This window comes from Crocodylus siamensis, chromosome 6 (genome assembly GCF_052110815.1).
Source record: "Crocodylus siamensis isolate JL-2025a chromosome 6, ASM5211081v1, whole genome shotgun sequence".
In the NCBI taxonomy this organism is placed as follows: domain Eukaryota; kingdom Metazoa; phylum Chordata; order Crocodylia; family Crocodylidae; genus Crocodylus; species Crocodylus siamensis.
In genome coordinates, this window is record NC_143400.1 from 26,028,468 (window position 1) to 26,051,901 (window position 23,434).

The 23,434-nt window shown below is 45.9% G+C and overlaps 1 long non-coding RNA gene and 1 pseudogene across 2 annotated transcripts in view; both read right to left on the minus strand.

Moving 5' to 3' along the window:
* The window catches only part of LOC149861869 (uncharacterized), a 167,788-nt gene that overhangs the window by 37,737 nt on the left and 106,617 nt on the right, over nt 1-23,434 (minus strand). The gene's annotated exons all lie outside the window — the stretch shown is intronic.
* Nucleotides 9,913-10,850, minus strand: LOC149861872 (olfactory receptor 5BS1-like; annotated as a pseudogene).

The window sequence follows — 23,434 nt, forward strand, 5'->3', positions numbered from 1 at the left end:
AAGGTTTGGTGGTCTGTCTGATTTTGAGAACTAGATCTAATTTCCTGTCAGGTAGGAAACAAATATTGCTGAGATTTGACCTTGTTGTAATATTTTGAACACTTTTGGAGGCACCTGGTTCTACAATCACAGACATAGCAGACTTGGAAAGTCTGGGACAACCAATGCATTAATCATACAATGAGATCTTGAGGCTATGCTAGTTTATTGAAAAGGAGGCAGATTTTCAGAGACCTGGCTGCAAAAAAAGAGATCAGGTTATAGATATAATATTGAGTATTTCAGGAAGGACTTCATGGAGGACGGGATCCATCTCCAAGGAGGATTATTCTGCACTGGTCCAGTCCTGCAGGGAGCAAACCAGGAAAGCCAAGGCTGCAGCTGAACTCCAACTAGCTTCAAGCATCAAGGACAATAAAAAGTCCTTTTTCAGATATGTGGGGAGCCGGAGGAAAAGCAAGGGCAACATTGGACCCCTGCTGAACCATATGGGGCAAATGACAACTGACGCCCAGGAAAAAGCCAACCTATTAAATAGGTGCTTTGCATTGGTCTTTCATCAGTCCCATGGGACGCCCATGCCCGCTATGGGACAGGGAGGTCCAGGAGGCGGAGATCCCCTGCCCTTCATTAATGCTGACCTCGTGAAGGAACATCTTGAGAAGCTGGATACCTTCAAGTTAGCCAGCCCTGACAATCTACACCCCAGGGTACTCAAGGAGCTGGCAAGCATCATAGCCCAGCCCCTGGCACGGATCTTTGAAAACTCCTGGCGCTCTGGTGTAGGGCCCGAAGACTGGAAGAAGGCCAATGCAGTGCCTATCTTCAAGAAAGGGAGGAGAGTGGATCCAGCTAACTACAGGCCCATTAGCCTGACTTCTATCCTGGGGAAGATCTTAGAAAAGATTATCAAAGAGGCCATCCTTAATGGACTAGCAGATACCAACATCCTGAGGAATAGCCAGCACGAGTTTGTTGTGGGTAGGTCTTGCTTGACCAATCTCACTTCCTTCTATGACCAGGTGACCTATCACCTGGACAAGGGAGAAGAAATTGATGTCATATATCTTGACTTCAAAAAAGCCTTCGATTTGGTATCCCGTGATCACCTCTTAGCGAAACTGGCCAATTGTGGCCTTGGGTCCACCATGATCTGCTGGCTGGGAAATTGGCTCTGGCTCTGTGGTCGGACCCAGAGGGTTGTAATTGATGGCAGTCATGCATGGTGTCCTGTGACCAGTGGGGTCCCTTAAGGCTCTGTCCTTGGACCCATATTGTTCAACATCTTCATCAAGGATGTGGACAGTGGAGTCAGAAGCAGACTGGCCAAGTTTACCAATGACATCAAACTTTGGGGCAAAGCATCCATGCCAGAAGACAGGTGAGTGATCCAGGCTGACCTGGACAGGCTTAGCAAATGGGCAGATGAGAACCCGATGGTGTTTAACACCAAAAAATGCAAGGTTCTCCACCTTGGGAAGAAAAACCTGCAGCATCCTTATAAGCTCAGCAGTGCTACGTTGGATAGCACTACGGAAGAAAGAGACTTGGGGGTCATCGCTGACCACAAAATGAACATGAGCCTGCAATGTGATGCTGCGGCTACTAAAGTGACCAAAACGCTGGCTTGCATCCATAGATGCTTCTCAAGCAAATCCCAGGACGTCCTTCTCCCTTTGTACTCGGCCTTGGTGAGGCCGCAGCTGGAGTACTGCGTCCAGTTTTGGGCTCCACAATTCAAAAAGGACGTGGAGAAGCTTGAGAGAGTCCAGAGAAGAGCCACACATATGATCAGAGGTCAGGAAAACAGATCTTACGACGACCGGCTGAGAGCAATGGGGCTCTTCAGCCTGGAAAAGCCTAGGCTCAGGGGTGATCTGATGGCGACCTATAAATTTATCAAGGGTGACCACCAGGATCTGGGGGAATGTTTGTTCACCAGAGCGCCCCAAGGGATGACGAGGTCGAACGGTCACAAACTCCTGCGAGACCGTTTCAGGCTGGACATAAGGAAGAATTTCTTTACTGTCCGAGCCCCCAAGGTCTGGAACAGTCTGCCATCAGAGGTGGTTCAAGCACCTACATTGAACACCTTCAACAGCAAATTGGATGATTATCTTGCTGGGATCCTATGACCCCAGCTGACTTCCTGCCCTTTGGGCAGGGGGCTGGACTCGATGATCTTCCAAGGTCCCTTCCAGCCCTGATGTCTATGAACTCTATGACTTACATTCTACTTCTGCTTGTAGGGGCACCCAGATCTGCCACTCATTTCAAAGGGCAGCTCTCAATTCCTTTCAGAGGCAGATCTTCAGTTCTCTAGGAGGGACATTTCCCTCCAGTGAAGCCAATGGAGTCGTTTACCTTGTGCAATTACATATTGGCATGGAATTTCACTCCGAGCTGCACTGTCAACTGCCTACGTTTGCAGCCACGGCACAGCCAGAAGGGTATTCATTGGCTGGGTAAAAAGCCAAAAGTCTGCACTTATTCAAAGGATGCTATTAATGTGTCCTGCCTGAATCTGAGCCATTTTGCTAATATTGGTATTACTGGTGTTTAAAACTAAATATACATTAAACATAAAATAATTCAAATGAAGAATCTATTGTAAGAGAGATTCCCAGATCTGTGTATTTGTGTGCATTTTCCCCACTGAGTTAAATGCATGTGTCCTTAATATTACATTGAACATTTTTTCTTCAGATATTTATGCTTTGCTCCTATTTCACAATTTTATATCAATATATTACAAAGCCCATTTATGAAGAGTTAAATAAGATTATCACTATTCCGACAAGAGAAACTTAGGAGTGCACTAGTATAGTTTATTACTACCCTAGCGCATGCAGCAGGCTGTTGGCAGAATAGAATGTACATGGAGAACTCAGAAAACTGGAGTCCTAAACCACAGCTCCATTCAGTAGGTAAAGTGTCCTTTACAATTTTAAATATTATTATTATTATTGATATTATTATTGATATTGATAATACTAATGATAATAGTCACCCCCTTTAGCAGTACTGGCTCTGTGATCTCAGGGCTGGCTGCTTCTCCATGACGGTTGTCTGGTCTCAGAAATGTTCTGTGCTATCATAACTTGCAAAGAGCCATCACCGTCACAAAAACACTCCTTTATCTTGCTTCTGATCCTCCCACAAACCATAACAAGAGGATTACCTAGCTCCAGAAGTCTACTGGAGTGAAGTGGAGGAACCAAAGAAAGCTGTTGAGGACCAAAGAAGAGTCCCGTTCCAAGGGGAACGATTCACTTACAGAATGGTTAATTGCGGAGTCAAGCAACTCCTGCGGCAAGAGTGTTGTGCACATAGTTATTTGATCTGGGGAGTGTAGAAACCATGGGCAGAATCCCATTAGCCTGAGATGTGGGAAACATGGCTTCCAGGCCCTGTAGCAAATCAGAGAAGGGGAGTTCTTTAACTCGGGCACTTTCATGAGCTCTCAGTTCCCTAAGCTTTTCTCCATTGTCCTGCTGCATAGGTACAAGACTTTGCACCTTCATCCCTAGGAAATCTCAATGCCTTGTCCCCAGTCTTTGCAGCTCCAGTGGAAGAAACTTTGCAAGCTCACTGGTCATCACCCAGTTTGCAAAATATGTGAGTCTCTCTAAATCTGTAGAAGGTGAATGTCTGTGGTATTCAGTTGCCCTGAAATCACCCTTAGCACAAGACGATTGGTAAAGTATAAAGTTTATTGCATGTAACAGAAGACCAAAAAATGACAAAACTGAAACTAAGTCTGCAGCCAAATATGCAGAAAAACCAAACAGCAATAGCTTGCCCTGGACAGTGACCATGTCTGTGCTCTTTCCCACTCTGAGAACTACCTTCTGACTTAGGTCCTGGAGAGGAACTCTGCGAAGGAACAGTGCATCTGAAATCGGATGCAGTGAAGAGAGCAACTCTTAAAACCAGTATTTATTAATCGACAGCAATACAAAAGGCAGAGTACTTTTTGGTTCACAATGCCTAGGTCAACTCCCAGGTAGAGACCCCAGTTGGTAAAAGCCACAGCTGTTCCCTCACACAATTCAAATTCTTCTCATCTTACCTTTCTCTCTCCTACCTCCCTTGTATCTGAGAATCACCTTTTCAAGACTGGCACCAGAAAGACCAGGGAAACTCCAGTCCTGAGAGATGAACCCACTTGGGCCCTGGTCAGCCAACATATGCAAATTGGTCTGTTGTTTAACTGATGGCCATATCTCCCTTAATAAGGCACTTAGGAAGATCATCACATCCACTTCAAAACCCCAGTAACCCCTTCTTTCCCAGTGTACAAGCATATCTGGGTTCCCTGATGCCTCTGCTACTTAGAGAACAGGAAGGTGGCAGCATCAGAAGGCTGCAGTGTAGTGTAGGCAGATGAGCATGGGCCATCTTCAGAGAAGAAAGAGGCACAGGAGCAGAGAGAGAGAGAGGATCTTCACAGCTAGAGATATCTATCTGACTTGAGATGCCCTAAAATAAGCTATAGGAGAAGTCCTGCAAGCAGACAGGTAGCTAAGGAGCAAATGGAGGAAAGCTGGGCAGACTGCAGTGGAAAAGGGAGTCTGCACTTAGAGACTTGGGAGAGCACAGGTTTGGCTTGAGGTTGATGAAGTGACTTTGGAGGGCATGGGTAGGGTTTCTGGCAGAGATCTCCATTTCATAAAGGGGCTGAAGCCCTGATAAGAACCCTTCATGGGCCTGAGATATAGGGGGTTGTATGGGCTAGAGCTGTGACAGGTCCAGTGGTCTGGTATGTGACTATGTAAGGCTGTGAGTCCTACAGGTGTCTGGGATCAAGTGGGCTGTGTGGACCAGAGTTGAGTTCTCTATAAGATGGGTGTAACAGCCTAGACAGTCAGGGACTTAGAGGGTTAAGACCAGGATAGGGCCGGACAGCCTGGGGAAGAACATTGCAATGCCCCATGCCTTACAGATTGGACTGTATGGGTGCACCTGGAGAGCATGATGAAAGCCCTTAAGGAAATTAAGTCCTGGAGGGCCATGACTGGGGTCAATAGGCTGGTACAGTCTGTTTTAGATTTGCAGACCCAACCTAAGAGAGTGGGCAGTTCCAGAGGAGATTGGAGCCCCAATGTTGGGGAGAGACAGGGGAGATAGACCATTAAGGTAACTAGAGGGTGCTATGGTTGACTCATGGAGGCCACATCTTGCTACAGCAAGCTAGTCAGGGACCATTTTATAAATGCAAGATTATTGTGGCATAAACGTTCCTTAACCAGAACTATTACACATAACCCCATAGCCTGTCACAACTTTCTACTCCCTACTTTTGAATCTTCATCTTGAATACTTGTGCCAAGGGTTTGGATCAGAATGCACAACAGTCTCACAATAAGTTATTCATCAAGACTAAATTGCAGTAATAATTCCTGCATAATATGACTCAGTTCTGGAGGAAGAGACCTTTATTCATTCTGGAACCAGAACCCAGAATCTTTCCTTATGGCTAGACACCTGCAATCATCCTTTCAAAGAACTGAGAAGAGCCCTCTTGTGGTGGTAGTGGTTCTGGTTGTGCCATCATTAAACTTTATTGAAAAAAAGGATGGGTAGTAGGACTGTGCGAAGCTTCTTCTGTTGACTCAATTCGGCGGAGATTCAGCCCAATTTGGTCACTGAATCTCCAAATCTAAATCAAATCAGGAGACCCTTTATTCTCTCCAAATTGAATCAGAACCCTCCAAATTGATTCAGAGAGATTTGGAGGGATTTGATGATTTGGACATAGACACAGCTTTATACGTTTTTTTCTACATACCTGTAGGTACCAGGAAGCTCGTGAATGCTGAGATGGTGGAGCAGATGGAGCGTCCCATGGGAGTGTGGATGGACCCCCAGTGCACTTGGCAGTGGACTTGGAAGTGGACCAGAAGCACTTTTGGTCCACTTCTGGGTCCTTGGTGGAACACATGGGGGACCCCTCCCTGCCTCCCAGCTTGGCAACTGGTGCCTCCTGGGTCTGGGGGACACCTGGGATCCCCCTGTGGCCAATTGCCGAGCCAGGGGGGTGCATGTGGGGGATGTACTTCTGGTCTACTTCTGGGTCTGCAACGAAGCACGCAGGAGGCCCCCACATGCTTCTGTGGAAAACTCCATCTGCCCCACGATCTCAGTATCCATGAGCTGTGTGTGGTACCTCGAGGTTGTCCCGGAGCTGGGGAGCCAAGCTCACGGTGTCACAGTGGGACGGCCGGGTGGTGGTGGATTGGACATGGAACAGGTGGGATTAGTGGCTGCAGAGTCTGAGAGGCACCCAAGCGTGTGGTTTTAACTAAGAATGGTTTATTTACTCATGCTTTGAAGCGGAGGCACAAGGTTGCTTTCTTCAGTTACAGCTGCAGAAACACAAACAATCAACAACAGAGGGGTCTGTTGGCCCACGAGGTTCACAACGAGCAGCCGCCCGTTGTTAGTCCCAAGGCTGGTCAACAGCTCATTAATTGGAGTAAACGAACAAAACAAAACTGTAACTCGTCGGGAAGAACAGGGTCGTGATGCCAGTCCAATGGACAAACGGATGGTCAAAGGTAGAAGCCGAAGTCGAAAAGCCGAGTAAACAAGGAAGCCGAAGTCGAATTTGTCGCAGTAAGGATGATCCGGAATCGAAGTCAAAGTGAAAGCCGTAAACAGTCCAGTAACAAAAGGAATCAGTCCGAGGAAACGAAGGAGTAGATTGCTGTGTGAAGTATGGAAGAACCGAGGGGATCGGATCCCAGCCTCTCAATCTGCCTCACAGTCCCTGCCTAGGCAGCCTCTGCTTGCAGACCGAGCACGGTCTCTCCAAGACTCTCACACCAAAGAACACTACTACCTCCAAACACCCACACACTCCACCAACAACCCACCCTGAGGGAGGGGGTCTCTAGACTTTTATCTGAATTTAGTGGCCAATCAGAACGCTCTCCGCAGAGAAATTTCTAGTCAGATTACCTCATGTCAGGTTCTGACTTAGCATGCTCTCAGTCAGAAGCTGACACAGTCTGAGCATGTCTGTGGGGAAAGTAGGTCAACAATGATTGACAGGTCCGCAGGTCACCCAGGGCGCAAGGGCTGAGTGAGCCTTGGAACTTTCCACTCACAGAGTCAAATGCGCATGTCAGTTTCACCTCTTCAGTGTTGTCAGCATACATTTAAGATTTTTCCATGACAGAGGTATGTAGAAAAAACATGTAAAACTGTGTCTATGGCCAAATTGCTGATTCTCTGAAATCAGAATCAAATCTTCAGATTTAGATTCAGACGAATTGTATTGGGACAGTGATTTGAATCAATGAATCTAACCACTGTCCCCCAAATCGGGCTGAATTTGAATAGAATATGGCCCGCTTCATGCACCCCTACTAGATAATTGTAATGCTTATTTTCTCCACTGCCTGCTTTGAAGCAGGGACTTGAACTTACATCTCTAACATTTCAAACTACTTTTCTAATGACTGATGTTCTACAAACAGACATTTTTGTTTCATACATATGTAGCAAAACCCCCAGTTTTTCATATATATATATATATACGATAGAAATGCATTTCCCCCACCCAACTATTTCTGACTTTTCCTCTCCCTCTCTATTCCCTATAGATAAGTATAAGTGCACTTAGACTTAGGATAAGCTTTAACATTTTTATTTTGGTAGCAAGTTTTTTATTTTGGTTATCCACTGTTTTATGTTGTATAGTTATTAGGTTTCTATTGATTCTTACTGTTGTATATTATTATCATTTTCGTATTGATTTTTATTCTTTTGTATGGATATTGTATGGTTTAGGCCTGGGTTTGTATGTGAACCATAGTCATGTCAAGTTTAAATTTTATATATCAAGCCTCCATCTTGTGTCCTCTGCCTGGGCATCCCCTGTGTTGTAACTGTATGATTCATTGTACCCCTCTCATATAAATTGGTTCCCAGAAGAATGAGAGTGATTGGGAATTACTGAAATACAATGGTAGCATACCTCTACTAAATGGCCCATAATGACTGGGCCATCACCTCCCATAGATTCATTCAGGAACCACGGACCTCACCCAGGAACAGAGACAAGAACCCAGCATTTGAAAGACAAAAGACCCTGCAGAACCAGCAACTCTGTCATTGTACCCCACCATTACAGACACCTGAAACTGCACATCCCTGCATGGAGCATACTTGCTCAGTACCCCAAGGGCTGACCTTTGCCTGGGCATGCATCCTGTCACTAGGGTCACACAAGGTCTACCCCTATAAAAAGGGGCAGTGAAGACAGACCCAGTGGGATGCCCTCTCCATCTTGTCACACCACCTATCCACCCAGAGGCCCTGCCGGCCATCCCCCAGACAACACCTACTGGACAAGGACCCCTTTTCAACCTGGATAGGTAGCTATCACCCCCCCCATCCCCTCTTCAACCAAGGACTTGGACTCTGCTTCTGAGCTGGTAGTGTGTGTATGCACCTAATTAATGTGTGTGTTTGTATATGTGCAATTGTGTCACACCCTCCTGTCTAAAGCACAATATTTCTTGAGAGTTGGCCTGACCCCACAGGGCAACAAATAGATGCGTCCTGCATCAGCTGTGAGGCAATGCCCGTGTTGGTTCCCTGACTTGCAGACATGTGCCCTAGGTCAGGAGTACAGCAATGTGAAATGTGCACCCCATGAACCCTTCAGCAGGGGGATTCCCAGAGCACACAATAGGGGACCGCAGTTGGAGCACTGCATGCAGTTTTAGGTACCACACTTCAAGAGGGATGTGGATAACCTGGAGAGGGTCCAGAGAATGGCCACTCGTACGGTTAACGGCTTGCAGGCCAAGCCCTATGAGGAGAAACTAAGGCACCTGGACCTCTTCAGCCTCCACAAGAGAAGGCTGAGAGGCGACCTTGTGGCTGCCTATAAATACATCATGGGGGCTCAGAAGGGAATTGGTGAGTCACTACTCACCAAGACACCTCTGGGGGTCACAAGAAATAATGGCCATAAGCTAGCAGAGAACAGATTTAGACTGGACATTAGGAGGAACTTCTTCACAGTTAGTGGCCAAGGTCTGGAATGGGCTCCCAAGGGAGGTGGTGCTCTCCCCTACTCTGGGGGTCTTCAAGAGGAGGCTGGATGGGCATCTGGCTGGGGTCATCTGACCCAGCACTTTTCCGTCTATTCAGGGGGTCAGACTCGATTATCTATTGAGGTCCCTTCTGACCCTAACATCTATGAATCTATGAATAAGCAAACAGACATTCTTCCTCATCATAAGGTATTGCAAATTGTGACTAGTCTGGTTACACAAACAAATTTTTGGCAAGCAGAGCAAGGGGCAAGGATATCTGTTCATTTGCAGCTTGTGCTGGGATAGGCATTTTAGCACAGAGGATGTTTGTTTTGCACCCTTGATGACAGGAATAGCTGCAATCAAGCATGCCTTCCCACCTGTCTTCCAGTCTAGATACACTAAACTTGAAAAAGACAATGAAACCTCTCTGAGGGTTGTAAGAATAGCCCTGGAAAGGTTCCACCATCCCATCTTCCAAAATTGGTGCATGCAGGGCATGGGTAGGTTTCCAGGTAGTGCTCAAGAACTACACCCTTGGAAGCCCTGAATGAAACAGTGTAGGCATGCTTTCCCTCTCTTCTGTTGAACCTGTATAGTGCTATAATGCTTTTTCCAATTTGACTGGTAACTATTTGATACAACTGCTGTTGAGAGATGAATTGAGTGATACTTGGAGTTCATTTACTGTCTGCCCACACATCTCTTTGCATCTATTCCCTCTAAAAAGGTTGCTTTGGGAGCCACAGCCCCCAGAATCTACTAGGGCCCAAGTACGTGATCATTTATTAACTGAAATCAAGGTGCCACTCTTAAATGTCTATGCCAGGTTAATCTAAAAGCTTGTCTTATGTCAACCTTATAAAATGTGCTTGCCTTGCATTTTCCCCAGTATTTTCCTCAGAGCTCTTTTCACTTCTCTGTTATTCAGGCTGTAGATGATAGGATTTAACATGGGGGTTAAGACGCTATACTGGATGGACAACAGTCTGTCTAGAGCCACCAAAGGAACTGAGCCGGATCTCAAATAACGGAACAACACGGTTCCGTAATACAAAACCATCACGGTTATGTGGGAGCTGCAGGTGGAGAAAGCTTTATGTCTACCAGCTGTGGATGGTATCTTCAGGATAGTAAAGATAATATAGATATAGGAGACCAAGGTGATGGAGAATGAGAGAAAAGCTAGAAGTAGAACTGATATGAGAAACACCATTTGGCTGACCATGGCTCGGTGCAGGACAGTTCTAAAAGGGATGGGAGCTCACAGCTTAAACCACCGATTTTGTTGGTCCCACAAAAGTGTAGAAATAACACAGGAGCAGTGTTTACCAGGGAAAAGAATGTACTAATTAACCATGCGCCACCCACCAATTGTCCACACAATCGCTTATCCATGATCCTCACATAATGCAGCGGGGCACATACGGCAACGTATCGGTCATAAGCCATTGCCGAGAGCATGAAAGCTTCTGTACAGCCCATCAGAAGAATGAAGCTCATCTGTGTAATGCAGCCAGGGAGGGAAATGGTTTTCTTTCCTGTTAGCATGTTTTGCAGCATGTTTGGGACAGTGACTGAGGAATAGCAGAGGTCCAGGAAGGACAAGTGGAACAGGAAAAAGTACATGGGAGTTTGAAGATGAGGATCATTTCTTATTGCCAGCATGATCACCACATTCCCTAGCAAGGTTTGCAGATAGATAACTAAGAAGACCAGGAAAAGGAAAACCTGGGAGTATGGATTATTGGAAATCCCCAAGAGAACAAAGTAGTTGACAGTGGTTTTGTTCTTCATTGAAATTCATTCAATTGGCATTGACCTGTGAGAATATAAAAGGTAAAATTTAAAAGACCCTAAATTTGAATTTTCATGTATGGGTATGGAGATGCTGATGCTCTGTGTATTAGACGCTGATCTGCAACAAGTGGAGGTCTTGGCTCTAGTCTTGATGCCTTCCTCTCAATGAAACTGAAGCTTTCCATCTGTGCTGCCCTCAATCCTTTTTTTCCCTTCAGTGCCAATTATAAAAAAAGGACACTACCTCCGCTTCAAAAGGAATGCTCAGAAGGCTAATGAGTAATTCCTGACCTGCATGCTGTGCTAGAAAGCCATAGTGCTGCAGTTTCAAGTTCTGTCTGGGTGAAGGGAAACCTAAAAGCCTTCCCTGGCAAGTGCTCTAACCACTCAGCTATTGGAGCTAAAACATAGGATAGCCCTCCTTCCTCCCCTTTTTTTGTTTTTGGGACTTGACTTAGGTATGCATGTATGTAGTTGTCAGGGATTCAGGATTTTATGTTCGGGAAAGTAATCTCAACCTCTAAGTGCTAGAAATGCACTTAAATGGAAAAAAAAAAAGTAAGATGACCAAAGGTTTTCCTTATTTATCTTTGCAGCTGTAACACAATACCACTAGGTCAGTCATATGAAAGAGAATGCAACTGGGAATAGTAAAAGACCAAGAGCCACTCCTGTACATGATTTTACTTATTTATGAAATTTAAAAAAAAACCAAAAAACTGCTTCACCCTCCCATGCCGCAAACAAATCTCAGCAGAGACTGGCATGCTCTCTGTCAAAGCCCACTGAATCCCTTATTTCTGAAGGATGCATGTTGTTGTTTCTTTTGTTAAGCTACCTGTATGAAATAATGTATTTAGTCATAGGGTAGATTATTGTTTTTCATAATAAGGGTTGAGAAAATATTTGGTGAAAGGTCAAACAATCCAGAGATTTGACAAAGTGAGGGGTTGCTTTTTTTTCTTTTTTGTAAAGAATACTTTTTTATCATAGCTCCAATGACAGCATTGATTTATAGCAGTGGGAAATCTGGCACATGGATTTCCCTCATTGGTTTTAAGGTCAGAGAGGATGATGAGATTATCTAGTCCAATCTCCTTTATAGCACTGGCCAGATAACATCTAGAGTGAAGCCAGTGACTTCTGTTGGCATGAGCCATCACTTTATACATGGCAGCCAGATAGGGTGAATTCACCCCTTCTCTATTGAGTTTGTTTATATGGTTAATCATTCTCACCAGTAAAATAAAACCAAAAGTGAGTACAAAATGTGCATAAAGCCCCCCCAAATCTGAATGGAAATGCTTTGCTCGCAGGCTGCATTCCTTTTGCACAAGCATAAATGACACAAGCAAAGTACAAAGCAGGAAAATGGACAATGCAGTAAAATAAGAAAGAAATGATTATCAACAAATTGCTCAAACTCACCAGAATCTTGTACGAGGTTTTCAACATATCCTGAAGGGTTTTGGACATGTACACATGCATCTACCTGCTGCTCTTAGGAAAGGACAGTAAGTGAAGCCAACTCCAAAGAGGCAAATCACAGTAAATAAAAAGAGGTATCAGTTTAGGTGGGTCCAGCAGACCGACCTGGTAAATAATGAGATCAAGAAAGAACCTTAGGTTATTTTTTAAAAGGTTGACGACTAACCTACACCAGGAGAGATAACATAGATGCAACCCTTGATCACACTTGGGACATGATCCCTGATGCTTATCCAATTTAACAAGTGAGTCAGTGTAAGGTCTGTCTATGGTAAAGAACAGTTGGTGCCAGTCAACTTGTAAGAGAGTAAGAAGAAAATATGGAAGCTGCCTAGAAAACATGCGTTATGGGATGAGGTGAAATAAAGTAGCACAATCTATTTAGTTTCCAAAAGAGAAAGTTAAGTGCGTCTTTATATCACCTACAAGGTACTAAGTTTGGTGCAGGAATCATTGGGTGTAATACCACAGCCTGCATCAAGCAGGAGGCTAATGAAAATTAACTTCAGTGTTTCCTTCTGACATTAATGCAAGGAACAGACCACATTTGTCTTGGAACAAAAATGTCCCAAGATTAACGTGTACACACATCGGGACTTAGAGTGGCTGAACAGATTGCTACTTTTCTGCCATTGGTTGAATCCTGGGACAACCATTCAGATGCACTTCACAATGTCCCAAACTTTTGGCACTTCTTATCCCATGAACCTTTCAGGGTTTGTCTGGGACAAACGCAATGTGGCCAGATCCAGACATGAAGGCACGTATCATTTGTGGTGCCACAGACCTCTTAGACACCATGTGCGGCTTGTGGTGCTGCTGTTTAAACCATGCATGGCACTGCTAATTTGCAGTGCTGGGGCAAAATTTGCTACCAAGATGGCACAAAAAAAAAAACCCCAGAAAGAAAACAGCAGCACAAAAGATGCCAAAATGGCATGTGCTGGGACAAACGTGGAAACGGGGAAGCAGGGAGCCCTGGGCTGCTTGCTCCCATCTCCACATGCTGTGGTACACCCATAGTGAGGCACCTTGTGCCCTAGTCAACCACTCCCGGCGAACTGGTGCACAGTGCCTGGAGATGGGGGAGACTTGCAGCAGCCTGCTCCCCTGTCTCTGTGTCTTGGTACTTTTCATCTTAAGTCAGGGATACCAGACAATTAAATGGTGAGCACCATTTTGGCATTGTCCAGCAGGAAATCTACCAGGCAAATCACTTGCCCCTCAGCTTTTTGGTACACAACACACAAAAAAGTATATTATCTCACACAAGTCCAGCACACTAAAGAGGGCATTCAGGGTGGTGAGGAATGGTCACAGCCAGGAGCAGATGAAGAAGACATGAACGCATCTTTTCTACCTCCTCCTCCTCACAGGAGGGGTAATAGAAGACCCCTCCTCCTATTACATAGAAAGGGGTCAAAGTACCTTTAAGGATATAGGCACAGAATAGGAGCCACACATCCTTCCAGGGTTGGGCTAGGTAGATGGATAGGGGACAGCCTGGAGTTGGGACCTCTGGCAGGGGTGAATTTCTGATGGCCAGGGGAGAAAGGGGAAGGACTAAGCTCAACTTTGTGGGTGAGCCAGACCCAAAGGACTGGTTTGTAGGGGATCCTTGATGATAACCTTATCTGAGCTGTCCCCATTTTGTGTCCTGGGTCTAGGCCTGGTGTCAGGATAAGGGTCTGGGTGGAGAACAAGTCCATTGAGCAAGCACCTTCATGCTCCTCTGTAGCCTTTTTGGGGGAAGGCAGAGAGGGGACTTCATTGTCATTTTTTGTCATCATAGTTGCACGGCATCCAGCCTGTGACCTGCAGTGTGGTGAGGAGCAATGGTGGTCTTTCTCAAGGATCCTGGACAACTCCTTGTGGAAAGGGACCATGGCCCTTAAAATTCTCAAGACCTTATTGGTGTCCCTGCCTTGGATACACTATAATTTCAGGCACCTGATTTTAGTACAGATCTTCTGCCAATTCCACTGGTGCTCCCAAGCCACTGCCTGGGATGCAGCACACTTGCAGGCCATCTGGTTTAGCTGGCTGCCCTTCCCACCCTTAGCAGTGGTGGCAGTGGTGTTCTCTTCGTCTCAGATTGCAATGAGGCCTAGCACCTCACCGCAGTACCAGCTTACAGCCCTCCTTCAAGGATCTGTTAGAAATGGAGTATTGTTATAATATTGTTAGAAATGGAGTGTTGTTAGAAATGCACAGTTTGCATCTCATACTTGAGAAAAAAACACTGCCAAGGACTTTTTTTCCTTGGCTAGCTTTGCTACAGTTTTTCTTATGCTAAATCACTCTCCCCCTCAGCAGCCTCCCCCTGGTTTTCTCATGCAGATTACAGAAGCTGGAATTCAACTGACTGTGTCCTTGAAAGGGGGAGGATTTAAACTCTTGGTGACCTAAAGAACTTTCTGAGCATGCGCAATTAGCTGATGCATATTTACCTCTCCGCCCTGCATACTTAAGTAGTTAATTATAATATACATGCGATGGATGAAGTGACGTAGCCACATACATGTTTGTATGAAACGGAAATGAGCTGTAAGAGTTCCTGTTTCTGCACACGTGCCCAGGAGGGGAAGGATAAAAACCAGCTGAAAAAGTTACTCAGGGGTTCGGAGTAATCTGAGTCCTTTGGCTCTGCTCCGACCCTATTTGCAAATACATCTTTTGTGCTGCTAATAAGTGTGTGTCTGAGATTTCTTCGCGTGCCTCCAGAAAAACGAACCGCAATCTTTTGCAACAATTTTGGCGAGCCAGGCAGGAGTTCTCGTGGACTACCCCGAAATTCAGCGACAAAATCGTCTCCGGCACCACGGGGAGTGTGCACCGAGCCGACTTTTTGGGCTCGCCCGGGGGTTTGAGACGTGAGTCGGGATATTCGGGCAGTTAAAGGCTCCTGTGCAAATTTTTGGTTTCTGAGGACGCCAGACACGCACTCCGGCATTCTGATCGAGATCTCTGGGGTATCTGAGTGAGTATTCTCTTGCCCAATTTGGTCTGGGTCCAAGAACAAAAGACATGTACGATTACTGGGAAAAATTTTGGCCGGGTTTTCGTTATAAATTGTCTGTTGTTAAGGACCTGTTGGTATTTGGTGTGTGTTGGGCGCACTCTTGTGGGCAATGGGTGCGGGTCGTTCCCGTGTAGAGAGCCCAGATACGCCTTTAGGATGTATATTATGGAACTTCAGTAAATTTGCAAAGCAGGCAGATTGTGGAGTGAAGATGAAAAAGGGTGATTTAATTAAGTTTTGTCAACTCGAGTGGCCAACATTTGGGGTCCACTGGACCCCGAAAGGATCCTTTGTAGTAAAAGAAGTGATAGCTATCCATGAAATAGTTATGCAGAACGGATATTGGAATCAATTTCCTTATATCGATTGTTGGTTGTGGGTGGTTCAAAATCAGCCACCTTGGATTAAGAAATGCTTAGTAAAGTCTCATGTGATGGCTCTTAAAGGAAAGACTCGAGGAGGACCGCCTGTACTCCCTGAGTCTAATGAGGGGGGGAATTCTGAATTGACTGAGTATCGGACCCGCTCTCCGGTCGCCCTGTCAGGTAGCGAGGATGAATCAGACACCTCCTCGGGATCCAGTCCCTCTGCACCACCGCTCCCTCCCTCAGGGAGACTACCACCGGCGTATCAAAACATACCTAATGATTCAGAGCGTGAGCCTCAGCCAAGTGCCCCATCTGAATCAGGGAACAAGGGCTATTATTTGTGCAAGACAGTAGAATCACAGCCGGTGCTGAACTGCCCGATGCGAGAGGTTATCGGAGAGGGGGGCAATGCAACTTTTGTCTACATCCCATTTAGTACTTCAGATTTATTTAACTGGAAGAATCAGAGCCCCTCTTTTCGTGAAGACCCTGAAAAGATGAGGGACCTGTTTCGATCTATTGGGCAAACCCATCGACCTACTTGGGCTGATGTCCAGATGATGCTCCAAACCCTCCTGACCCCGGAGGAAAGGAGATTAGCGTTGGGGACAGCAGAGCACATTGCAGCAGCCAGGGTAGAAGCAGAGGGAGCTGCTGGTCGTACCTTGCATGGTACCTGCCCTGTTGAGGAACCGAGATGGGATAATCATACTGCAGAAGGAAGAGAGCTGAGTGCACGGTATCTGGGGATTATAGTGGAAGCAATGGGGAAGGCAGTGCCTCGGGTTACTAATCTGTCTAAATTGTATGAAGTGAGACGGGGAAGAGAAGAGGATCCCTCAACTTTCCTCAGGAGGCTGTATGAGGCGTTCCGCAGGTTTTGGGACCTAGATTCAGAAGCCCCAGATAATCAACGCATGGTAAATCTTATGTTTATTGGTCAATCGGCTGCTGATATCCGTAAGAAGTTACAGAAAACTGATGGAGGTGCTGGAAAACCGATTTCAGAGTTGGTGGAAATTGCATATAAGGTATATGGGAATCGTGAGCAAGTGCAGGAGCGCAAGGAGGATAAAAAGGCTCAGCGACAGATGGCAGCACTGGCAGCTGCTATAACTGGAGGTAACCCTGGAAAGGCTGGGATGCAGAAAGGGAAAGGAGAAAGAGTGGGAGCAGACGTTTGTGCTTATTGTAAAGAGAAAGGACACTGGAAGAGGGAATGCCCAAAGTTGAAGGAGAAGAGAGAGGGTGAAATGAAAGGTCACCTCATGCAGGCAGAGGAAAAGGGTGAGGACACAGAATGAAGGGGACGGGGATCTAAGACCACTACCCTTCGGGTTGGAGCCCGAGAAGATCCCATGGTAACCATTAGGGTTGGTGGCAAAAACTTTGAAGCCTTGGTGGATACTGGGGCTACATTTTCAATGATTCCAGAAAAAAAAACCCTGTGCAGGAACTAGTGAACAGCATGTACTTGTGGAAGGGATTGAGGGAACACAATCCCGACTCCCTGTTTGTAAACCACTCCTCACCAAAGTGGGGGACCATTTGCTTGAGCACTCCTTTGTATATTCTCCAAGTTGCCCAGTTGCACTACTTGGGTGGGACCTACTCACAAAATTGCAAGCTGAGATATTTTTCAGAGACGATCAGATGGTGGTCCAGCTACCTGTCAAGCAGAGCTCGAACTATCAGATGGCTCTCCTGGAGGACCGACGCCCTGTACTAAGTTCTGAAGGTCACATGACTGGAGTAGACCCTTCAGTATGGGCTGATGGAACCCCTGCACGAGCTAAGTCGGTCTCCCCGGTAAGGATCATACTCAAGGATGGGGAGGGGCCCGTTCGGGTAAAGCAGTATCCACTCAGCCGAGCGGCCAGAGCTGGACTCAAGCCGTTAATAGAGAAATACAAGAGGTGCGGATGGCTAGTGGAAGGGTCCTCACCATATAATACCCCCATTCTTGGAGTGCCGAAGGCAGATGGGGTCTCATACAGACTGGTCCAAGACCTGTGAGCAGTAAATAAGAAGGTCCTTTCAGACCATCCTGTAGTCCCGAACCCTCACACGATTTTGACACAAGTACCGGGGGAAGCTGAAATATTTTCAGTGCTAGATTCGAAAGATGCTTTCTTCTCCATTCCCCTTCACTGAGAGAGTCAAAAATTGTTTGCTTTTGAATGGGAGGATCCAGATACTTTCCATAAAGCCCAACTCATGTGGACAGTTCTTCCACAAGGATTCATAGCAGCCCCCCATATTTTTGGACTTGCCCTTCAGAAGGACTTGGAGGAGTGGAAGGGATCACATCCCACAGTGACTCTCCTCCAGTATGTGGATGACCTGCTAGTTGCAAGCCCAAACTTGCAACTCTGTGAGAAAGCCACCAGGTCACTGCTAAACACTCTAGGGGAAAAAGGATATAAAGTCTCTAGAGAGAAAGCCCAAATATGTCAGCCTCAAGTCACATTTTTGGGATATAAGCTCTCAAAAGGAGTCAGAGCCCTGAGTGCAGATCGCATACAGGCAATCCAAGGTCTAACCTCACCTAAGTCACCCAAGGAGCTGCGGGCATTCCTAGGGCTAACTGGGTTCTGTCGACTATGGATACCAGATTATGGTGGGAAGGCTAGACCACTGTATGACTCACTGACTAAGGAGAGTCTCACTAAATGGAAATGGAATAAAGAAATGCAGCATGCCTTTGATCTGCTTAAGGCAGCATTAATCCAGCCCCCTGCCCTGGCCATCCCAAATAGTAAAAAGCCATATCGACTGTATGTTCATGAGAATCGAGGGGTCGCATCAGGGGTGCTGACACAGCCATCAGGCCCAACCTGGAGACCCGTGGGATATTACTCAAAGGTTCTAGATCCAGTTGCACTCGGGTGGCCAGCCTGTCTTCGGGCTGTGGCAGCCACAGCAGTGGTTGTTGAAGAAGCCCAGAAGATAGTCATGGGTGCGGATATGGAAATACACACCCCTCATGGAGTTCCCCAGATTTTAGGGACTGAGGGAGGAAAGTTTCTTAACCCCTCCACACAATCACTGTATGAAATATTTTTGCTCTCTAATCCAGGACTTACTTTCAAACATACTACAGCCTTAAACCCTGCAACCTTGCTGCCGGAGCCAGGGAAACCGACGCATGACTGTCTTGAGGTCCTGAATCAAACCACACAGGTGCGGCCTGATCTTGCTGAGGACACAACTGAAGACCCAGATGCTGAATACTTTGTAGACGGCTCCAGCTCTGTCATCGATGGAAAAAGACAAACAGGATGTGCAGTGGTAACCTTGGATAAGGTAGTATGGAGGGAGTCATTGCCGAGCTCATGGTCGGCACAAGCCGCGGAACTCACTGCGCTCACCCGAGCATTACAGCTGGGGACAGACCAGCGGGTTAATATATACACTGATTCTCGCTATGCTTTTTCTACAGTCCATGCGCATGGACTAGTGTGGAAAGAAAGGGGTTTCATTACGGCTTCTGGGAATAAAATTGCTAACGGCCCCCAGATTATTAAACTACTAGAGGCACTCCACCAGCCTAAAGAGGTAGCAGTCATTCATGTGCAGGCCCATGGGAAGGCTGCTGAGGAAAAGCATAAGCTTGGAAATGCAAAGGCTGATGCGGCAGCAAAGGAAGCCGCATTTATTGGTGGAGAAGCGGAGGAAGTATCCAGGCAGGCCTTGTCCCATGCCATGTGGCCATACGTCCAGGATTTAGTCCCGCAGTATTCCTCTGAAGAAGATAAATTTGCACAGAAAGCTTGTGCAAAAAAGAACTCCCAGGGGTGGTGGATAGTACCGGGAGGAAAGGTCATGATACCCAGGCCATTGCTTCGGGAGGTGCTGCAACAGCTCCATGCAAGAACCCATATGGGAGGCTTGGCTATGGGTGATCTAGTGATCCGCCAAGCAGTAGCCCCAGGGCTATATGTAGAAGCTCAGCGCATTGCTACCAGGTGCATCACATGCCAGAAAGTAAACCCTCGAAGGAAACCCCCTGTGCCAATGGGAGGTAGACCCTGGGCAGCGTACCCTGGACAAGCATGGCAGATTGATTTTGCCGAGCTCCCACGGTCTGGACATCACGGGTTTTTACTTGTCATGGTAGACCAGCTCTCTGGTTGGGTCGAGGCATGGCCCACCAGGACTGCCACTGCGGCTACATTAGTGAAGTATTTGTTGCAGGAGATCATTCCCCGGTATTCTCTGCCTGAATCCATCAAGTCGGATCAAGGACAACACTTTGTGGGAAAGGTAGTTCAAGAAGTCGCACAAGCTCTCAAGATCACTTGGAAACTACACACACCATGGAGACCACAGAGTTCAGGACAAGTGGAACACATGAATAGGACCTTAAAGACTCTACTGACCAAAATCTGTATTGAAACACGCCTTAAGTGGCCTCAAGCATTGCCGCTAGCTCTTACTTGCATTCGAAACGCTCCCCGACGGGGCCTTAAATTAACCCCATATGAAATTGTTTGGCAAACCCCCTCGAGTCTTACCCCCTGGGATGCGAGAAAATGTAACTTTTGAATTAGGTAATAGCGAGCTTCATATGTACGTTATTGCTTTGCAGTCTGTCTTGTCTTCTCTTCACAGGTATGCAGCCTCCTTTCAGAGTCTGCCTTTAGACGTACCGGTACATGACTTCTGCCTAGGAGACTGGGTCTTGGTGCAGCGGTGGAAAAAGGAACCCTTGACTGAGAGGTGGAGTGGCCCTTTCCAGGTACTTCTAACAACCCACACCGCTGTAAAGATTGCTGGCCATGACCGTTGGATACACCATACCCGTGTGAAACAACATCCACAAGCGTCAGAGGACACCAGCTCCCAAGACGAACTCACTCCGGAAGCTGAGTCGTCTTCAGAACAAGAAGCCAGCAAGTGGAGCTGTGAACCTACTGGTGATCTCCAAGTGTGCCTGAGACGGCTTAATCAAAGTTCAGAAAATTAGACAAGAAAGTAAAAAGGGAAAAGTTTAGGCTGTGTTTGGTCTCAAGAAAGGGAGAATATGGTGGGAATCTTAATATGCTTTGTTGTTACCTATGTAGTAAGAGAAGCAGGATTGAGCAGCCCTAGCCGCCAGCCTATATCCCCGCTTCCCCCAATTGCCCCCCCAGGGACAAATTTGTATGTTGACATGATGGAAAGAATTGCAGGTACTTTCAATCTTACCAACTGCTGGGCCTGTGGGGGGCTCCAAGAGGCCGGAGAACAGTGGCCTTGGAGGGCTTTTCCTTTGGCCCCAAAATGGTTGGTAAGTGATAAGGTGGATGTTAAGAGTAATGGTCAAGAATGGGATGAGAACCGCAGCTGGGATCTTTCCCAAGTGGCATTAGGAGAGTACTGTCTCACTAGATTGATAACCACCACAGTTGAAAGGATGCAAGTTGCAGCAGTCCCCCTTAAAGCGCAGACTGCAGCAAAAGTCATAGTCCTCAGAAAAATTCCTCATAATTATCTTGATCTGCCTAAATGAAAATGGAGACCAGAAAGCATCTTGAGGGGGGAATACTGTTAGAAATGGAGCATTGTTATAATATTGTTAGAAATGGAGTGTTGTTAGAAATGCACAGTTTGCATCTTGTACTTGATGAGAAAAAAACACTGCCAAGGACTTTTTTTTCTTGGCTAGCTTTGCTACAGTTTTTCTTATGCTAAATCACTCTCCCCCTCAGCAGCCTCCCCCTGGTTTTCTCATGCAGATTACAGAAGCTGGAATTCAACTGACTGTGTCCTTGAAAGGGGGGGGATTTAAACTCTTGGTGACCTAAAGAACTTTCTGAGCATGCGCAATTAGCTGATGCATATTTACCTCTCCGCCCTGCATACTTAAGTAGTTAATTATAATATACATGCGATGGATGAAGTGACGTAGCCACATACATGTTTGTATGAAACGGAAATGAGCTGTAAGAGTTCCTGTGTCTGCACACGTGCCCAGGAGGGGAAGGATAAAAACCAGCTGAAAAAGTTACTCAGGGGTTCGGAGTAATCTGAGTCCTTTGGCTCTGCTCCGACCCTATTTGCAAATACACCTTTTGTGCTGCTAATAAGTGTGTGTCTGAGATTTCTTTGCGTGCCTCCAGAGAAATGAACCGCAACCTTTTGCAACAGATCTGAGGAGGATATTCTCTGGTTTGGTTCAGTTCATGAAGTTAGGTGATCTCTGGTGCAAACAGCATGCTTGAGCAAATGTGGCAGGCTTCAGTGACCCTTGAGGCTTTCAGTGGGTGCCCTGTGTAATGCCACATGGGCTGTGATGGGTGGGGGGTCAGTAACTCCCCTGGGCAGAAGAGTTTGGATGGAGAGACTGACTGGTTCTTGGAGCAGGACTGGGAAGAGTTGGGAATGGTGGATACTGGGATGCTGGAGGACCATGAATTGCTCATATTACCTTCATGAAGCAGTCCAGTGGTTGCTGAACATGTGTTATTTAATACTATTTTGGAAATACTTCTTGCATGCAAAGTACTAAGTTTGCTACAGGATGAGTGTACTTAGCATATGCTTTACTGTTTGAACACGTGGACACTTGCATTTTAGGTGCATTTAACACATCCAAGCAGGACCAGCCCATCTTGCAAAACAGACTAGTACAAATACCTGTGTATTTGTGGAGAAATTAGCAAAAGGCTTGTGGACAATCAAAAGCATGGAAAACTTCTTTTATTAAGAAATAGTGAAAATAACAGGGACAGAATACTTTCTAATGGAAAAGCATAAGACTGGATGCAATTAACTATAGACTTCTTTGAGATTTTAAATTGCTTAAAAATCCTGAGATTTCAGGGTCAGCTGCCACATGAATGTGTATTTGTTATTATCAAGATGAGGATAAAAAGGAAGAAACTCACCCCAAATTCTGCATGCATATCACAGATGGAAGTTTAATGCCTGCTTTGCAAAATGCATGCCAGAAAGGCAGAAGTTTTAGTCTTCGCCTCAGATACTCTACTTCCTTCTTATAATGTATGAAGACCGTACATCTGTAGGTATTCACATCCAAATTCTTTTGGGGTGAGGATATGGGGCATAGGAGTTAAATCTTTTCTAGATTAATGCTTTTGTTTCTGCTGCTTTAGTAGAAAAATCATGTTTCATTACCAATAATTGACAGTTCCAGAACGATGGTTGAAACATCTCATTGTTTTTAGGACAGCCATTAGGTGTTCCTTGCATCAATGGACCCTTGCATGTGAACTGCTGCAAAATGTTTGTTGCATGAAAAACCCAAGCTGTTTTATATTTAAACTGAGAGAAAAAAAATCCCCTCAACATCAAATTGGAGTTGGATTGGCCTGTGTGCACCTCCAAGATAATTGCTGGAAAACACTTAAGTCATGAGGACTAGAAAGGCATTGAGTCTCTATTTTCACTGGTGACAGAAGGTATTAATCACCATACCATCTTACAGTCATCATCAAAATTGCTGTGCTCTTACTTTAACTTCTAGGGTCAATTTTTTAAGTGGCAACATTGTTTGCTTTCACACTTGCTTTTATTAGTACAAATCAGAGACCTAGCTGATTTGAAGCCATGTAACCCCTTTCTCCTTCAGTCTATCCACCTACGGATACATTAATGAGCTTAGCTAGGATTTTGAAAAGAGGGGTGCAGATGATGTGGTTTCTCATCACATTTAACACAACACATTTTTTTCCAGGTCAAGAGAAACTAGAAGGTTT